Source organism: Lonchura striata, chromosome 20, assembly GCF_050655825.1.
Source record: "Lonchura striata isolate lonStrDom1 chromosome 20, ASM5065582v1, whole genome shotgun sequence".
NCBI classification, from domain to species: Eukaryota; Metazoa; Chordata; class Aves; order Passeriformes; family Estrildidae; genus Lonchura; species Lonchura striata.
In genome coordinates, this window is record NC_140722.1 from 15521747 (window position 1) to 15541792 (window position 20046).

Below are 20046 nucleotides of genomic sequence, written 5' to 3' on the forward strand. Positions count from 1 at the left end.
GTTGTGCTTCATTAAATGCCATGAGTCAGTGGAACGGGATCCTTTTGTTTGCCAGAGCAGCACAAGTAGTGTCTAAAATCTGCTTAAGACTTACATACTATTTTGTCAGAATTGTTTCTGAAAGACTTAGTGCTCTTTGAGCTTAATGAGAAAAAAAATAGTATTTTATGATCTGTAGTAAATGACAGTTAATAATCTGAATAGTAGTAATTATGAGCTTTATATCAAGAGACATTTGACAGAAGTTCTAGCTATACTAGGGGTTTGGGTTTCTCAGTGTCAGTGCATTTGATGGTGCTTGTACTCCCTGGCTGGCTCCAAGCTACCCACCTGCAGCTTGCGCACAGTCTTTGATTTCTCTTGGGGACTTGGTCTCATGCAATTTGTATTGCCTCTTTTTCTTTTCTCTCATTCTGTTATCTCTTTATGTGCCTACATTCCTTTGTTCTTAAAACTGACAAACAAAAATTCCTTGGCATTTACGGTGCATTGGCATTTTTTCTTAAGCATGTAAATTGTCACTAAATGCCATAAGGAGGGCTCTGACAGCTTCAGTTTTATGAAGTTGTATCTGTGGATAAAGAGCTCCACAGTTGCACAGCAGAGGTGTGTGATGGAGTATGAATTCTATGCTTCAGTCAAATTGAGACCAGCTTGTGGAATCAGTGTATGAGCAGTGGAAGTCTCAGAATTCAAAAGGCAAAGAATTAAAATACCTCTGTCCCAATCCCCACTCTCACAGATACCCTTCTGATTTTAAAGGCAGATTAACTCTCATGGTTGATAGGCCTCTGCTCGGTATCCTTTGCCATGTAGTTAATTTGTTGGTCCATAACCAACAATTTCAACACACTCAGATTTTTGTTCCTCTAGGTAGAAATCATGCTGGCAGATTAGCAAGGAGGAGCATGGGTGGCATTGTCATCTTCTGTGGAATGCCCAAAATATGCCTGTCCAAGGGACACTGCTCTGGTTTGTCCATATATTTAAGTCCTTTAGTAGCTGGCTTTGAGTAACTAGTGACTGTGAGTGGGAAAATGTAATGCAAATGGCTTTTGCCCTGAACTTTCAACTTTAGTCCTGACCCACAGTTGCAATGTAAAAAAGACTTGCAAACCAGAAATATTTTTATCATCACCTTCCAAGTTCAGGGCCAACAGTACTTGGCAAAACTTGCTTTTGGGTGTTAGTGCCACATTGCACAGAACATGTAGGACAGTGACCCCAAAGACTCTTTGGGACAAGCTGTAGCCACTGTTGACAGCTACTAAACAGACACATGCTTTGGTGTGTAGGATTGTTGAGGCAATTTGGCTTCTTGTTTCAGTGGATATAAAATTTCAGCAGTGTTGGGTGCTTGGTAAAAGAGGCTGGAGTGCTCTGCTGCAGGATAATTGTTCTGGTGCTTTGCTTTGGTGTTGCAGCTTTTTGACAGTTGTTTCCATAACCTTCCCACCCAGAGCAATGCTTGTATCTTCAGACAGCATGTTAATAAGAGTAGCCTTTGGAAGATGTTGTGACACCAGAAACCATTAGTATTTGTGCACTACTGAGCGGGAGACACAGAAAAAAAATACGGGATGGGAAAGGGAACAGGAAAGAGAAAAATTGCCGGGTTGGAGGGGGAAGGGGAGAAGTAGCCAAGGAAAGGGAAATGAAGACAGAAAGACAGAGAAAGAACTGTTTCCCCATTTATGAGGAAAGGGAGCCTTCAAATCAGGATGACTGAATTCAGCTGTTCAGGCCACTTTATACCCATGAACTTGCAATTAAATGCGGAAGTGGCAAACAAAAGATGAGCTAAAAGAAGATATTGTTAAATAGTCAGCATTGGAGGATGTGGAGGGAAACTCAGAAAATGGACAGAGCCCAAGTCATGAATAAGCACTCAGTTTCCTGGGATTCTGCTGTGGGTGGGAGGCTCGCTGGAGGTGCTGGAGGCCTCTGTCATTCAGAAGCACTGCGGTGGCACAGACCCTTTGTGCTTCTCCTCTGCTTGCTGCCACAAAGAGAGGTTTTATTCCATTTCATGGCGCTGAGTCGACAGGCCTCTTTCTACTAAGCAAGGGGTTTATTCCCCAGGCCAAGCTCTCAGAGAGGCTCTGTGAACCTTGGTTGTTGTTTGGCTTGGAAGTATATTGTCTGCTGCTTGAATTTTTTTTGATCTTTTGCCTAGATAACCTCAACTTGTTCCTGTTTTGCTTTGGAAAATTACACATGCCTGATCAGTTTTTCCTGGATTATTTCACAGGAAAAGAATTGAGACATCCAAAAGGAGTAAGGACTGTTACCTCATGGGCTGGCCAGATGGTTCTGAAGTTTTTTTGGTGCTTTTATTTTTTTTTTTTGGGGGGGGGGAAGGGGGATGTAAGAGTAAAAGCTTGCCTACTCTCCTAATGGCAGTTCACACTCATTTCTAGCAACCTGTGCTGGTGAAAGGTAATCCCCACTTATTCCTGTGAGTCCTGTGCTTCTTGTTTCTGTTCAGAAGGTAAACAAGTATAATCAAAACATCATCTTTGAAATGAGCTTTGAAAGCATTTTGGGATTCTTTTGTCTGGGGGTGTAAGGTTCTTAGCAACCAGGAGCAAACAGTGATTTGACAGTTTAGGATAAAGCTGTCACATTTATCCCCTTGCCATATATCCTTTGAGTAATGGAGTAGAAATAGATTTTTTTAATGTTTATGAAGGCCTTAGTGGAACACAAAGGATGCTATGTTGAATTCAATAATATCAGATCTACAAAAATTAATACCTTTGAGAACTGCATGGGTATTCTTGTGCCATAATCTGCCAAACTCACTAAAGTAGAGGGGACTTAACTTCAGTAAGGAATCAACAGAAAAGGAATACATTCTTTAGGATCAAGCTTCATCTCATGAGTCTATGACAAGCATCTGAAATGCTCTTGTATTAAAGATGGTTCTGTAAACTAGTTTTTGGGGTTTTTATTAGTCTGAGTACTGAAGAAATGTTGAGATTGTAGGACATGGTTTAAACTGAAGCATATGTATTATTAGTAGGGACTAGAGTGTGTCTTAGTCCATAGAGAGTGGAAGTAGGTCATTCTGAGTCCTCTGTAGCATTTCAACTACAATACCAGTTTGCCTCAGAAGATGAAATCAGGCTGATGGAAGCTCTTGAATGGGGTGTTTATTTTGATGGCCTCTCTGACTGATACTGTCATAACATTCTGCTACTTCCTTTTATCTTCTTTCCGAGGTTGTATCTTGTTTGATGGCTTTGATGGTTATTTTATTTCTTTCACATGTACAGGGTTGGATTTGAGATGCTGACCCATGTTGGTGCTGCTGTGGAAGGGACAGCAAGCAGATTTTTCTGTTAGCATTTGTCAGAGCAGGGGTACAGAACACTGATGCAAAGCTTGTCGTTCCTTTTGTTGCCAGAGTGCTGTGTGGATTAGGCATTGTTGTAAAAGAGACATTTGGCTGCCTCATGCCAGTTGTCTGCAAATTATCTCTACAATGCAAATGTAGTTGTTGCATTTATGACTTCTTAGAGTCAAGTATGCTGGCACCAGAGAGATTTGTACAGGCATATGGTGAGACCAGCTTTGTGTGGATTTGGGGTTCTGTGCCTAACACACCTTGCTATCCACATCATGCACTCCTTCACACTGTAAGGTATGGCCAGACATAACTGGGAAACGCACTGAAAATTTCACCTTTTGCTGATACCAATATAAGCAACTGCTTTGATCACAAACTATGACATGACTGGAAGTCTGGAAGTGACATGCAGCCTTAAGCATGTTACCATATTTTCTTGGATTGGAGGAACCCCCTAAAGGTTTTATGGAACTTTCCAAGTTTTCAGAACTGGATTAGCAATCGTGGAACAGGATCTGTCTTAAATACATGCTATCAATATTTGCCTGCTGCTTGTAGTCAACATTGACAGGCTTGGATGGAGTGTGAAGTAAAGCATCTCCCCAAACTGAGATTGCTCATGTCTCCCAAAGTCTTGTTTGTGGTTTGGGAAAGCTTTGCCGTGAGTTTTACTCACAGCAGTTCATCTCTCCCATCATTTCCAATTTTCAGTACTCCTGGCTAATTTGGTAATTTGACCTTTGTGCAAAGATTCCTTCTAGGGGAAGGAGTGCCTGTTTATAATTTTTATTTCTTTCCTCTCTGTTTTCTAGCATATGGAAAAACCAAACTAAGCAACGTTGATTAAATTTATCCTGCATTGTCATCTACACAATTTAATCAAAACCTCTGGGGCTGCATCTTGCTTTGCTGGCATGAATGTTCTGTCTCATGAGACCTTTCAGGCTGCTGCATGAGTGGTCTTTGCTGCCTAACCCAAATTCCTGGAAGGACCATTGCACTGTGGCAGGCATGTATTTGCCTGTTTCTGAAAACACTCATCTTCCTGTGGCACTTCTAGACCTGTCTGTGACCAGCTGGCCAGCACATAACCTGTGATTCCTTACTTGAGCAGGGATGGGCGGAAATGGGATGACGGGATGAGCAATGGGAGAAAGACAAGACAAGTTCAAGTGGGAATTTAAGTCAGGTGGAGGAAATAAACCTTTCTGTTCTTAGCAAGATTGATTGTATATTAGCAGCTGAAATTGGCATCTGTCAAAGATCTCTTGTGTTTCAGTCCTGCACTCACAGCTATGTTTTCAAGAAGGAATAATTTCTCTCAAAGGCTGAAGCACAGGCTTAGTACATAAGGAGAGATCCAGCACTGCAAGTTAGCGTGGCTGAGAATGAGGGGCTGAGAATGTTACAGAGGAAATGCTGTCTGTCTGTGGCACACTGAGCTAGGGACAGGGCTGCCTCCTAACTCTGTATCTGAGGGGGAAGGAGTTACATGATGGGCTTTTTGTGTAGCTCTCGTGCAGCTGAGTGGCGCTCAGTAATGCAGCTTGTGGTGCTTGTTATGGCTGCTGTGCTCTTTGTATTTCATGGTTGCTGTGACTCCTGCATTTTCTCCTGAAGTTTTCATCCTTTTGCATATCTACTCCTGACCAGCCTCACTGATGTGGTGGTGGTGTGTGGGGGTATGCTATTCAAATTCAAACAGCTTAAACTGGTTCTTTGTAGAAAGGAGACCCCCTTCAGTGATTCCTCTGACTAGCAGCTCTTTTAATATTGGTACAAGTTCAGGCTATTGTAAGATAGATACATACACCTTTCCCTCTGCCTGAAGAATGCAGAGCTGCTGTGCGTTTACTGGGCAGTCTTGACAGCTCAGTCAAGTGTAAATAAGTGTAACATAAACAAAAGTGTAACATAAGTGTAAATCTTATGTTCCTCTTTTGATGGATTTAATTTTCTGAAGTGTAAATCCCTCTTTTCTATCAACACTTGAATCCTATTAAAAAGAAGGCAAATATTTCATTAAGTTTGTCACTAGAGTTTTCTCTAAGAATGAAATAACCAAGGGTAGTAGAGTGGAGTGGGTTATAAAAGTCAGGAAAAACTATTTATTTACTTTGTAACATCTGGTATAGGTTTTGGAGTTGCCTGTGTTTTAGTTGGGAAACCTGTAAGCAGAAGGTGGTTTGGGAATTTTGTTTCAGTCCTAAGTGAGCTGTTAGGTATTCTTTGTTCTTGTGGCACATGCATTTTTTAACAGTCTGAATCTCTCTTGACTGTGTTGTTCTGAGTCCCTCGGAATGCTTGTGGAAGCCGGGCCGCAGCAATGGGCTCGCTGAGCTGCCATTGGCTGCAGCTCCCTTGGCAATCACTGTTCTCATCTGGTGTTCTGCATTATTCAGAAGCAGTCGAGTGGAGACAATTTTATAGAAGTTCCCAGGAAGAAAACGAGGGCAACTCTCCAGGACATTCTCCCTGACGAGACAACTGTGGAGCGGCGCTACACCGAGATTGTGTCTTCCTCTCACAAGTTACTTGTTATGGACACCAAAAAAAGAGGGCTCAGGAATAATGCAGAGGTGTTTTTATATCCTCCTATATTCCTTGCATCTTTAAGACTTTTTGTACTTGTTCAGTGCAGCATTTACAAGGTTTAAACCTCTGTCTGCAAAGATAATGATAAATAATAAAAATACTTAGCAAGACTCCAGAGTCTGGAAATGAAACACTGCTGCTGATGGGATTTATCTATCTAAAGTGTAAAGAAGTAGCTGTGATTACAGCCTGCAATCACCAGGATGTTTTGGCACTGATTGTCAGGGCAGCTGTAGGAAATCTGAAGGTGATATGTACATTATATCCTGGTCTAAAGACATCCCAGATTGGTTGTGTCTCTTTATGTGGTTTTATTTCAGTATTTTTTAATGTATTGTCTTTACTAATATGTATGTAATACATGAGGTACCACAGTCTCGACAGCAACTGCTTTAGTGGGGAAAAACATCATTTTGTCTTAGTAGTCTTCCTGAAGAAGCTTTGTCAGCTGTTGAATGAAATATTATTTCATCCTTAGTTCTTCCTATGAATGGAATACGGCATCTGAGTTCAGTCAGGGATCGAAGGTTCCTACCTAACAGCCGTGGATGCTGAGGGGACTGTTTTGTTAAATAGACTAGCTCTGACCTTTCACTGACACTGCCAGGTGTGCTACTTTCTCTTGTAGTCACTTGGGCTTCCTATGCACAGCCACCTGCATGTAAGACAGTGTAGCTGCTAAATATTTACTGTAGAGAAAACATTGGCCTGTGCAAATAGACCTGACCTGGATCACTGTCATTTTATTATCTATCCCCTACATTTTAAAGTTTTATTGTTTGCAGTTGAATTAATTCCACGGAATGTTATTCCACTGGGTCCAATGAAGTCAAACAAACTGGATGCTGCCCACACTAATTCTGGAGCTTTCTTACACCTCCCTGCCTTGTTTGATTCAGAGGAATGATTGTAGCTGCAGTGAAAAACGTTGGGGTGTCTTGCAGTAAGTGCGTGGATGTTACTCAGGAGGTCTTGAGGCTCACTGTTTGCTGCTAATGCATTCAGGATTGTGATGAACAGGCTGAACATCTGGCTTGGTTTTAACAGGCATCACTACAGTGTCATCTTCTCCTGAAGTGTTAAATTTCACAGAATGCTGTCATTCTAGCCAAGCCCAGAAGTTAACCTCTATGGCATCATAAATCTTCCCATGGCTGCTTTCTTAACACTGGAAAGCAATCACAACATTAATTGTGATGCTATTAGGAATTGTACAGGACATAATAGGTACATAGTGAGTATCCCTCACTGCCTCCCGTAGTAGTTTTTTATATGTATCTTGAAATATGTTCCTTATCAGACATTGTTGGTATCTCACTTGATTAGCTTCCATGCAGTCTTGGTGAGGCTGAGGGGTTTGATGCTTTCTGAGACTGAGGCTTTGTGTTGGAGCAAGGAACTCTTTAAAATGTTTAATGGACTACACTAACCTGCGTTTGAGAGGAAAGTTACCTTTCTCTCCTCTTAGAACACCACCAAGAAGGCAGGTGGGTGCCTACAGCAATGGTGGTTTTGGAAGAATTAATTAGTGACCCACAGAACATTTTTGACACAGTAACTAATTGAGAAAAGTGTTAGGGAATTACTAGGGAGACCTAAATTCAACTTCAACAATTTTTTATACAATCAATCATATGAAAAAATACTTTGGTGGATAGATTTTAAATACTCCTTACCAGCTCCAAGCCCATATACCCTGTTTTCTCTTCCCAATACTGTAATTCATTAACAGCTGTAGACCAGCAGGATGTATCAGCTTGTGAACTCTAGTCACATGTGTCTCACCCCAGGTGAGAATTGCAGCTTGATGTTAGAGGGTAAGTAAACAAAGTTAGGAAGAGTCCCTGTTCCAGAAGGAGTAGGGAGATTGAAGTAGAGTGCTGGACAAATGATGCTACAAAATATTCCTGAAGGTTTGCTGTGCTTGGATAGTGCCAATGAGATCATCAGATGACTGGTATGAAGTCACTTGTGTTGGCTACCAGAACATGACAGTCATTGACAAAAGATGACACTTTTCAGGTATGATGTCCATCAGTTTTATGTGAAAATCTCAGAATTACTTTGGAATTAATTTTTGGAATTTTTTTTTATTCCTGACTAAATGAAGGGAAGTCATGAATAATTTTTGGAATTAATTTTTTAATTCCTGACTTTTTTGGAATAATTTTTGGAATTATTTTTTTTATTCCTGACTAAATGAAGTCTCATACTTTTAAAAAAGGATGAGCTCAGGTTATGCAGCTCTGTTGATGATAGCAACTGTGTAAATGTTTTTCCTGAGATGAGAGAAAAGGGGAGGACTTACCTGCATAATTTACTGTGAGCAGCATCTCCTTTGTACCGTCAGACAATCACATGTGGCGTTCTCACTATTTATTTCTAAGCAATATCTGGTCCAGTTATTTGGGTGGTGTATTCCAGTATCACCTTTTAAGAGACAGAAACATTTCTACTCCCAAGGCAGGGTGAGCTGAAGGCAGCTGATATCTCGTGCTGGTTTTGTCACCCCCAGCAAAGTGTCCCTGGTGCAGCTGTTCAGGAGGCAGTGGATCATGTAACCAGCTCAGTGAGAGCAGAGTCCTGCAAGGTGTTCTGTATCAGAAAGGAAAACTCCCGAGATCTATCCAAGTAGCGCTACCCGAGCTTGAGTGATTTGGTGTCCACCAGTATCACTGTTGTCACTGAAAAAATGCATACTTGGGATTTTGGAAAATTGGATAGATTTCTGAAGCTGATTGGAGCAACTGGAAGTTTTCTGGTTTTGAAACTGCTGGTTTAAATATTTTTTCCTCTGTTAATATTTGTTTCTCTATTAGTACAGCTTTAAGTATTAAAGAGTAACATTTACAGATCATCATTAAAACTGACTTTCAATACTTTTGTTATCATGGAAACAAGGTTTACATCTTGAAAATAGTCTTCATTTCTGAAGTGCATAACGAATGCTTACATATATTGAGCAATCTTATTATAAAGTGAAGGCCCTTTCAGAGTAAAAAAACTATGTAATGGAAAAGTTTGTGCTGGTTTCATATTTATTAAAAATGTATCTTGTTGTGAAACATGTGGCCTGAAAATGTTTTTAATTATGAAAGCATTCTATAGCATTTACTGAGAGACGAGAGACTGTATGTGCTTTCATGCAGATCCTCTACAAAACATTGTGTCCTCCTCTCCTTGTTAACTTCATTATGCAGTCCTCATCTCCTCCCCAGAGACTTCTCCATTGTCAAGGGCAGCTGCATTTGCTTATTACAAGAACCTTGGTCATTGGTCACATCAAAACAAAGCAAAGCTCTTAATCCCATACTATAACTATAAATCAATAAATCAATCCAAATTTCTTTTAAGTGCAGGTACAATATATAGCTTGGGATGCATTTACCCTAAGGGCTTCTTTGTGTGTGTGTATATATATATATATATATATATAAAATTTAATTGATTTTCCCCAAAAATTGTCTTCTCTAGTAGGCAGAAGAATAAGTAGAGTTTTGTGCCTAAGTCAGATCTTATTTATTTTCAAGATTAATGGATAAAACTGAGAATTCTACATCTGTGGAAATCTTTTTCTTTCTGAGCTGCTCTCAGATCTATTCAGTGCATTGCTGAGAGGCTGTCTGAGTATCCTACATGCAGAGCTGGTTGAAATTCAGATCGATCCTCTTATATGATAACTTCAGATATTTCAGAAAATCCTCTCATCCAAAGCAGTACTAATTGACTACCTCCGATTATGAGAGGAGTGGATTCTAACATGAAGGATTAACCAGCATTCCTTTTGCTCATTGTGGAAATGGATTGTGGGTCAAGACTGTCCAGGAATTACAGCTCTTAAGGCTTTTGCAACGTGATTCAGTATCCGTTCAGTCCATAATGTTTATTTTAAATCATAGTATTTATGTTTTGCAGTCAGTTACTGCTGCACACAGCTGATGCACAGAACTAATGTGCTGTGTAGTAACTAGGGCAGAAGAGTGTGGGAAGCAAGGCCTGGGCAGGGTCCAGGACAGTGCCCTGCTGTGCTGAGGGGAAAGCCTGAAGCCTCTCGCTGCTGCACGGTCACTCTTGGGTTAAAGGGGCTTTGCTTCTTGCCCACTGGAAGGAGGGAGCTGACAATGTCACCCGTCCTCCCCTGTTGGTACACTATCCTGACAGTGCAATGAATTTTTTTGTGTACAGGCAAATCTAAAACCTCCAGGGAAGGACACCCCTCTCATCAGAACTGGATTCAACTTTCCAGGCATGTTTCCAAGATTCAATTGCTGAGTGCTTTGGGAAGAACTTGGAGCTGACATTTTCCTGGGAGATATTAATGGAAAGGAGGGAGTGAGAGGTAGATGGTTTCCTTAGAAACACAAAGACCTTAACCATTCCTGTTCTGCATTCTTGTTTTGTTTACCTGTAGCATTTTATCATGATTTCAATATTCTTTTGCATTCACTGTGCTGCAGTAACTAAGAGATTTGTGAGAATTTGACTAATGCTCTGTCACTTGACCTAAAATCCCTAGACTGTTTTTCACGTCTTGATTTATCAGAACAGGTCTTAACACTTGATTTTTCTAGAGACAGCTATGCTGATCTGTTGCTCATCTTATTTATAACAACATTTAAATAGCATGCCCACTTCTTCTTTTTAGTGCTCCAGCACTGGTAATTTTTGCTTGCATTTGATAGTCAGATTTCCTGTGGCTTCTTTTGTGGGTACTGAAGTTATAAGAGAATTTTTGTTAGTAAGACTTCAGAATTAGAGCGGAATACAAGCTGTCAAGGAAGGTCTGCTGTGTGCAGAAATACTGCTAGGAGTATTGTTTGTGATGGGACGCTTAGCCTTGGTGACTGCTTCGTTGTACTTAGTACAATGTAAAATTGATGCTTCTGGGTCAGGGACAGCTTACATTGCCATGTGACATTTTGGTAACTGAACCTACTTCTCTTTGTGAGGGAGGCTTTCAGCTTCTCGTATTTCATCTTAGTGGGTGATACTGAAGAGAGCATCTTTAGTTAATAGGACAACTTGGGAGGCTCTTGGATGTCCTGGAGTTAGCCTGATCATGCCGTTGTTGCTCTAGCTTCAGAAGGGAGGGCTGCTGAACTATCAGGCACACTGATGGGACCTTGCCTTTGGTACATTCAGGTTCTAGGTAAATGTCCAGAGCTGATCAGGCATGTCTGAGTGTTCTGATTTTGTTAGTTAAATGCCCCAAGTCCTGAGAATGCTGGAGATTCGTGAATGAGAGTTTAATGAACTTCATGAATCCTCAGACTTCAGAAATGGAACATCCTTTTTTCACCATCTGAGTATGTGATCCTTAATGAATAACAGAAGAGCCTTGGAGTGTCAGTTGTAAGGGCTGCCACCTGGGAGCAAGAGTTAGAATCCTTGTGTGACTATGTAAGGTCCATGTTACACTGGATACCTGAGCAGTAAAATCACATATCCTATTGAAAATGCCCTTCCAGATTTCAACCCACAAACAGAACTTGAGTGGGGCCTTTTAGGATTGGATGATCTCCAGAGGTTCCTTCCAGTCCCAGCTATTCTGTGATTTTGTGATTCTTATCACAAATCAGCTTGTATTCACTGGGTGAGTTGAGAGGGTTTAGATTTTTGATAATCACTTAAGAGTTCAGTGGCTCCTTTTTGGACTTTGAATGGCAACATTTGGCTAGAAACTGTATGAATTCTTACTTGGGGTATTTTTTGGGTTTTTGGGTTTTTTTTTTTTCATGTAGTCATATTTTTGTAGTCACATTTTCAGCATTGAAGTGCAGGGATATGCAGACTAAAGGAGTAGAGAGTGGGAAAAATAACTAAACATCATGCAAGCAAAAGTAATGTTGATCACAGGCTCCATCTTGAAGTTTAGGTCTGGTGGCTTTTTTGGTCATCGGGCCTTAATTTAATTCTCATACAGTTCTTGGTTTCTGAGAAGCCTACCCTGTACCTGTTTGTTGAAGGTGCAGCTGTTTACAAAACTAGTTGCTCTCTGTTGTCGTTAGTGTAGGTTTCCCTGGATTTGCATTGTTTAAAAAGCTTACTCACAAAGATGTTGTGAAAATGCACTGCAGCAGGAAGATACTTGGAACATGTTGCAAAATCGTGCTCTGTCTTTGATTCTACTTTCCTTCCTTTTTGATTCTTCTTTCTCTTTAAAAAGTAACATCTATTCAGGAGGTTTATTGGAAAATTTATCTGTCCATTAGGTATTTTTGCAAAGATGGATTTTTCTGAGCAGAAATCCCACCAAATTATTTCAGCTGCATTTCTTTTCATTCTAGAAATGCTGACGTTGATGTTCGTTGCCTTCTCTTCCCTCCTGCCTGATTTTTCTTATTTTTTGCTGTTTATGTTTTGCAAATGAAGAAATGCCAGTGGAGAATCCAAAGGGATTTACTGCGGGCTGTAGGTGGATTACTCCAGGTACCATTTTATTGATGGAATTTAAATTCAGGAATTGCTCATTTGTCATTCTGTGTTTAAACTTTACAAAAGGGAATAGATTGAGACTACAGAACACTAAAAAAGAACTGCAACAGTGGAAGACAATTGCTTTTCATAAATATAAAAATATCTTTCTTAAAATAACCCCATGTATTCTGGTAGGGGATGAAGTAATTCCTTTCTCTTGGGCTGGTCATGTTGATTTTAGAAAGCTGAAGTCTCTAGAAACAATACACTAGAAACACAAAGAATAAGAATAAGCTGAACTCTCATGAGAGAAGCAAATAAGAAAAATGTTTCTTGATACATCCTGTGAAATTCTTAGTCCAAGCAAGTCTTGTGTTGGGAGGAAAGGATTAAAACCAGAAGATTTGGCAAGGAGGAAATAGTTTTGCTCAAAGTGACCTTACAGCTGAGAATGCTGAGTATCAGTGTGGGGAAACTCCATTTATTATGCCTAGTGTTGTTCATCATCTGCCTGCTTTGAGAATTCCTGTGTAGAGATAACACACTCTCAGGGACATGCTTGAGCCTCCTGTTGTGGGAGAGAGAGAGATCATAAAAACACAGCCTTGTGATAAACTCTGCATGTGTGAAGTCCCTTCTATTGGGGCAGGCAGGGCCTCCCTCCCCCTGCCACTGTCCACTGGGGTGAGCTGAGCAGAGTGGACAGCCTTTGTCTCCTTGTGTCTCTGCCCCAGGATGAGCTGAGCCTAACAGCATTGTTAGCAATGTAATGAAATAAATCCACTCCTTGCGTTTTGGGTGTGGTTTGCTGGTCACCTTGCTTACCTGTATGTGTCAGTTGACACTTTCTTGGGCACTCAGGAGAGGGAAAGTGTAGTGTGGGCTAGAAGAGCTGAAGATGTATACATGTTTGTGTATTTCTAAATATAAAAAATTAAACCTTGGTAAAAGCCACAGATCCTTTCTATAAAATAAAAACGTTTTTTAAGCAGCTGTAAGTTGCATTGGGGGTCTGACATGCAAGTTGTGTCCCACAGGGTCTTACTGACAGGGGCTTCCCATATTAAATGTCTTTCTAAGAAACAGTGAGTGCTTAGCATGAAATACGGAGATCCAAATGCAAAGGCACCAAGATTAAGAGGCACAGATCCTTCCAGATCCTAAACTTAAGTTCATGCCTTGGAGTAATGTGAACCAAAAGACACAGATCAGTCAAGCACATTTGCTGTCTTTAGAGAGACCTCCGTGAGCTGGCACTGTGGAGCCAGGGTGGGTTGTGTTCCCTGTGCCTGCGAGGCCTGGGAAAAAACTGTCCCGCTAGGAGAAAAAACCTTCTGATATACAAGTGATGCATTTACTTTACTTTTGCCACTAAACTAGAACAAAACATCCTATAACACATGTTGTAGACCTAAAAGCAAGGATGTTATAATGGGGTTTATCAAAGAGTGAAAAAAGAAGCAATGGAGTGCAGAAATCTTGGCAAGGTGTATTAAAATATTCCTGGGTAGTGCTTATGTTGTTACCGTCACTTATTTTTTCATGTCTGAGACAGTGTTTAATTCTGTGTTAGGTCAAAATTTATCAGTTATTTCAGATACAGAATTTAGGCATATTCTAAATTTTAAACAAGGAACCTCTGCAGTCACTCCTCCGAGGTGCAGGCTCATTAGCACGCCAGTGCTATCTTATGCCAGGGCACCATGTGAAAACTTGTAAGGAAAATTTTGCCTTTTGTTCACACACCTCAGTTCTTCACAGGTCTGCCTGTCTCTCCTTCCCCCATATTCTCTATTGTTCCTTCTGCTGTTTCTGAAAAAGCTAAAGGAAAGAAGTTTGAATTCTGGGAAGGAAGTTGTGACTCGTGCTGCACCTCCTTTTACCCGACCCTTTTGGATAATTGTGAAATGTATATGTAGGTATCATGAAACTATTCTGATGAGAACAGTGGGCTTCATTACCTATAGTATGTCTTTGTTCATGACCTCTGCACTAGAATTTCTTTTTACTTTGTTTCCCAATTTCTGATCAAACTTTCTTTCATAATTACCTGAAAAGACTTAGTTTTTGCCTATATTAATATGACCAATGTTCTCTTTGTTTTACAGAGGGGTTTGAGATATTCTAGTGTTTTGCAGAGTTTGCTTGAACCATGCCATCTCTCCCTTACAAATTAGTGGCGATTTATTAAGCTTTTTTAGGAAAGATAACAAATCCAAGGAGCACTCAAAGCAGATTTTCCTGAAATAACCCTGTGGTTATTTTGTTGCTTCAGCATTCAGATATGAAAAATTAAATACTTAGATGATGTTGACATTTTTTATTTTCTAAGATGGAAGAAAGGCATTTCCTAGAAATGACTCTATTTCATTTGGGTAATAAGGCCTAATATTATTTGTTATAGTAGTAATGTTATATTTAATTAAAAACAGTGGATTTTGAAGGGAATGCTAGAATAATGGGATGGTTTTGTAAGTAATAACCACCATAATTAATCATCTAGATTCTGCACAGTCATTGCTATTAGCTTCCTGCCTCTTGTATGAAGTGCCAGCAGCGCTATAATGCACAGGAGGACCTTGGATCCAGGGCCATGGGTTACATCTCAGAAGATTTCTGGCATACTTTATGTGTGGTTCACTCCTGTAAGACTGCTGCCCTAAAGATGGGGTTTGGTTTGTGACAGTTTTGTAATTAGAAGCATTGCTGGCAGCCGCAGGGCAAGGGGTAAGGTAAACATGAGGTACCAGTCTGCCTTTCCAATCAGTAATTGACAAGGCATCAGGAGTGATGGGGTAAAAACCATGTAAATTAGCGGTATGATAACAAGCCAGGAATCCCATCAGTACTAAGGGACCTGTCACTTTTAAGCCTGAGGTCAGAACTTCCTAATTCTGTAGAATTATGCCCCTGCAGTCAGCATATGCATTTGAAACAGGTGCTTTATTGTATGGTGCCAACGAGAGAAGAGCAACCAGCCGAGAGTCAATACAGTGAGCAGGGAGTAATTTGTGTGGTCTGTTTCAAACCAAATGGTCATGCATAGCATTACTGTGGTATTCAAAAAATAAAGAGGTTCAGCAGAGGTTCTGCACTTAGCAAACAGTAATCAAATGCTTTGCTTTTACTGTTTTCTACTCCATCTGCCAGAAGTAATAAAACAAGGAGTAGCATAGGGACTTGTGGGTAATTGCATCTTGCCTTATGTTGCTTTTTAGCACAGTAAATGAAGCCAACAAATGTTTGGATTGCTAGCTGGAGAGAGCCAGGAGTCACTGAAATGGGCTTTGAGCAGACAGCAGCCCTTTACCATTGAGGGATCTTGCAGTGCCTCGAAGACCATCCTACTAGGGGAGAAATAAAAGTAAAAACAAAAACTCGAGCCACCTTGCCAGAATATATATAAAGGGATTGTAATGCTTATAGGTTCTACTCAAATCTGGAGGCACTAACAGCATGACAAACAACATTTTCCTTTGAAAAGATAGTAAGCATCAGAATCAAATCATGCACAGCCACCTAGATATAGTGATGATGTACTCCCAGCTGTGAGGTGCTTTCAGTAGAGCATTGACCTGAAGCTGATTTTAGGTTTTTTTGGAGGTGAATTAAAGAATAAGTAAAATAAATATAAATACTTCTTGTGACATCCTGTGCTTATTACTTCCTGCTGTGGTTTCTTGATGTTTCTCATGGGTGTTTTGTATTACCTGCTTTCAGTCCCAAGTGGCTGACAGCAAGACCAAGGCCCTTTGTGCTTTGGCATAGCTGTTTTTGCATTGTCAGGAATGTTGGTGTCAGAGCTTTGTGCTGGTTTTTCAAAGTTCACTTAAGTGCCCTGGCGATTTTTTTGTCATTTCTTGTTTAGCTTCTCTTCTGCTTCCTGCTAGAAGGCTAGCAGAGAGTATTCTAAGCTTTCCTCCCAGAAAACCACAGGACAGCTTTCAGTGTCAGGAGATTGAAAAAAGCAAGATGGGCTCTTCCGAGTTCGGAGGAATGATTCCCAGAGTACAGAGAGCAAGACACTGCTTAGGCTGTTAGCAAAGAAGGAAGGATTGCAGTTCCAGTTTTCCTCCTGTTTTTGCTTTGTCCGCCATCTGTAGTGCATTTAAACACACTTAATTTGGTACATGGCTCAAATAAAAAGGGTTTTGATAAAGAATCCTGTATTGATGTGGAAGTATTGACGGAGCATCCAGAATTTCCTGGTACCTTTACTGTGCAAAGACTGAAACAATTCACTAGAACAGATGTTGCCTCTATAAACTTCTTAACACTTATTCTTAAAAAGCTTTTAGATCTATTGCATTTTCTGTGGGAATGATCAACACTTATTTAAAATGTCTGATGTCCAAATTCAACTTTTTGTGTGTGTTCCACCTTTTAAGTTGGCTAATGCAGTTAGTGCTTAGATATGCAAATTGGGTGTATTTTTTTCTCTGAACAGTCAGCTATTTAGGCAGAGTAACTGTGAAAAGAGATCTACAAATGGAGCCCACTTATAATCCAGGACTTCACACTTTATTTTGTAGAAGTAAAATTGGTAAAATTGGTTACTGTTTTAATACAAAACTGAGTTGAAACAGATATTTATTTAATTGGCAGAACTTTAAATTCCAGCTTTATGTAAGGAATTCCAAGCATCTGCATAGATGCACCACAAGGCACTGGCAGTCTGAGAGTGTTTCTTTTATTAAAGTCTGTGGTGTTTTTCCACTCTAAATATTTTATTACAAATATAAGCCCTGTTCTGTGTGAGCACTCAGTAACTGGTAATCAGCTGAGTTCACAGATGCAATTGGTACTCTTGCAAAGGCTAAATTCAATCCAGTGTGTTAATGTGGTAGATGAGGTTTAAACCAGCTATTTGCTTTGGCCCAGCATGCACCTGAGCTTTGGCAGCATAATTTGAGATCTGTTCTTTGGACTGATGGAGATGGAACCTCGGGGGAAGTAGTGCCAGCAGTGTCTGAGGTGACTGGCAATGGACTTGGATTGGGAGCTGCTGCACTGGCAGATAGGATGAATGACAGAACTGACTCTAAAGGGAACTCTGTGTATGAATTTCTTTGCTAAACAGGTGCTACTAGTCAGTCTCTAATGAAAAGGCAGTTGAAGGGAAAGTATTGCAGAAGAGAAGATGGCAGTTTGAATGAATGGTTTGCTAAACTCACCAGCCAGTACATTGGCATGCAGGCATTGTGCTTGATGCCCTTTCTTCAGCAGGGACAGTTCCTGTGGCTGGATGGAGTGGTGAGCAAAGTCATACATTACCCTAACAGCAGCTCTGCAGATATGAGATATCTACATTGAAAATAGTTCAGTTTCCAGAGGACTGTCCTGGTGATAGGTCCCCAAGCTGCTTTAATAATTGGTTTTTGTGATGTAGGGGAGAAAGCTGTGTCAGTACTGAGAAAAGGGCAGGTTGCAGGAACAGACTGAGGATTGGAGAGATGTGCTTCCTGTTTCCTAGCAATGTAATGCAGTTGGCTTCAGATGAAGGTCAAATTTTATCTGGTTTTCATTTTAAAATGGCATGATACTTCAAAAAAAACCTGTTTTGATCATAAAGCCCCTTCTCAAATTGAAATTTTAATAATTACTTTTAAGGTTTCCCATCTGTTTGCAAAGAAAGAGGAAGTATATTTACCAAAGCTATGTTTTTAGCTTTGCTTTAGATATGCATAGATTAGAAAGACAGCTGCCAACACCGCCCTCATGCCACAAGCCAGAACACCAGACCTGGCACCAGCGACACCAGCACGGCCTCGCAGACCCTCCAGGCCAGTCTGAGGCCATGGGAAGGCTGGGGAGGGCAGTCTGCCTGCTGAAGCCCTCAGTTCGGGGGCTGCAGCAAGCTTCACTAGCTCAACTTCCCCTTTATGTTTAAAATATAATGGTCTCATTCTTCACTCTGTTTCACAGGAAGCTGGAGTTCAAGACTGTGTGTGATATGATTGTGTTCTGCAAGAACATGTGTGCGGAGAAGGAATCTCACCATGAGAGGTTTTCTTCAGTCTGTCACAAGAAAACGTATTTGTAGGGGAACTATGAAACCCGGCTCTGGCTGACTTGAGGCAGTGGGACAGGCAGTGTTTTTAGATTCATCTAGCTCTTAGACCCGACAAAATGGCATATTTTCCATTTGTCCAAGAGGAAGTGTGACCATTGGGTGCAGTGAAGAGTTTGGGTCTGCCTGAGCATCCCGAGTGGGTGTGGTTTTGAGTAGCCTAAATGTTCTTAGGTATGTAAAGCTGGGCAGCAACCCTGACCCAGTAAGCTTAGTAAGCTTTCTGAGGATGTTTCTGAGGAGCCTTGTGGCCAGAGGGTCGCCACTCTGCAGTGACCTTTAGGTCTGTAGTGCTGTTTCTGAAAGAGGGCTGTGAATGACATTGCTTTCAGGGAGATTTCTGATTTTGTTAAAATGTTGGCATTATATTTAATACTTAATTAAGAATTTCCTCCTGCCTGTTTTTTTCCCCAAACAGTCTGTGCTTTCCACTGTGTTGCAGTATAGGCAATCTGGTGGGGAAACTCTGAGCCATTCCCATGAGCTCCCAGGTGGTCCACACTTGAAAATAGTGTAGATTGCTTTGGAAAAACAGCTTAGATCAGCTGCTGGACCTTCAGCCAAACTGTCTTTTCCTGCTCTGGGGTAGTAATGAAAGTGTACTTGTAAGATTTCGTTTTTTAAACCAACATGTGAAAGATGCTCCTCGGTTTTTTTCCCCCTCTTTTTTTTTTGTGTTTAAATAATTGCAAATACATCAAGGCAGATTCTGCATGTGCAGCTGTGCGTGCAACCCGTCTGTGTGTGCGAGCGAGGGCGAAGCGCATGCTAAGAAATTGGTAACTCAAAAGCTGCGTTGCTTTCTTTCCTGTGGTAGGAAGTGTAAATGGACTTTGTTGGAGGCTAGGATTGCTCCTTTTGTTTTCTTTCTCAGGGAATTTTCTCCCATCTGTTGTTGAGAGACAATAACAACCAGTACTTGAGAGAGACAAAAGCAGTGGCCAAGGTTCAGGGGAGGACAGGGTTCCGGGGGCTGGCTGCTCTCTTAGCTGAGGGGCTTCTCCCAGGGAGAGATGCCGGGAGCTTCGGGCTAGGAGCAGCTCCTGGCTCTGCTCCTCTCTCGGCACCGGAGGGAGACAGCCCTGGTCAGTGTGGGGGGAATGAGGTGAGAAGCCACGGTCACTGTGGGGACACAGCCGTGTCACTGGGGGGGGAATTTGCCACCGCTGCGAGGCTCCGTCTCCGGCTGCCTTCCCCACCGTGAGTGAAGCTCTGCTCGTGAGAGCGCCTGTCGAACTGGGACCTGCCAAGGCCTGCCTCACCAAACCCGCGCTTCGCCATCTGCTCGGCACCCTCACGGGGAGAGGCCGGGACCCTCGCGGGATCCTCACGGGGAGAGGCCGGGACCCTCGCGGGGAGAGGCCGGGATCCTCGCAGGGAGAGGCCGGACCCTCGCGGGGAGAGGCTGGACCCTCGCAGGGAGAGGCTGGATCCTCGCAGGGAGAGGCCGGGACCCTCGCGGGGAAAAGCCGGGACCCTCGCAGGGAGAGGCCGGGACCCTCACGGGGAGAGGCCGGGACCCTCGCGGGGAGAGGCCGGGATCCTCGCGGGGAAAGCCGGGACCCTCGCGGGGAGAGGCCGGACCCTCGCGGGGAGAGGCCGGGATCCTCAC

The 20046-nt window shown here is 41.8% G+C and overlaps 1 protein-coding gene across 4 annotated transcripts in view; it reads left to right on the forward strand.

Moving 5' to 3' along the window:
* Positions 1 to 20046, forward strand: part of PREX1 (phosphatidylinositol-3,4,5-trisphosphate dependent Rac exchange factor 1) — a 111085-nt gene that overhangs the window by 17714 nt on the left and 73325 nt on the right. The window lies entirely within an intron of this gene.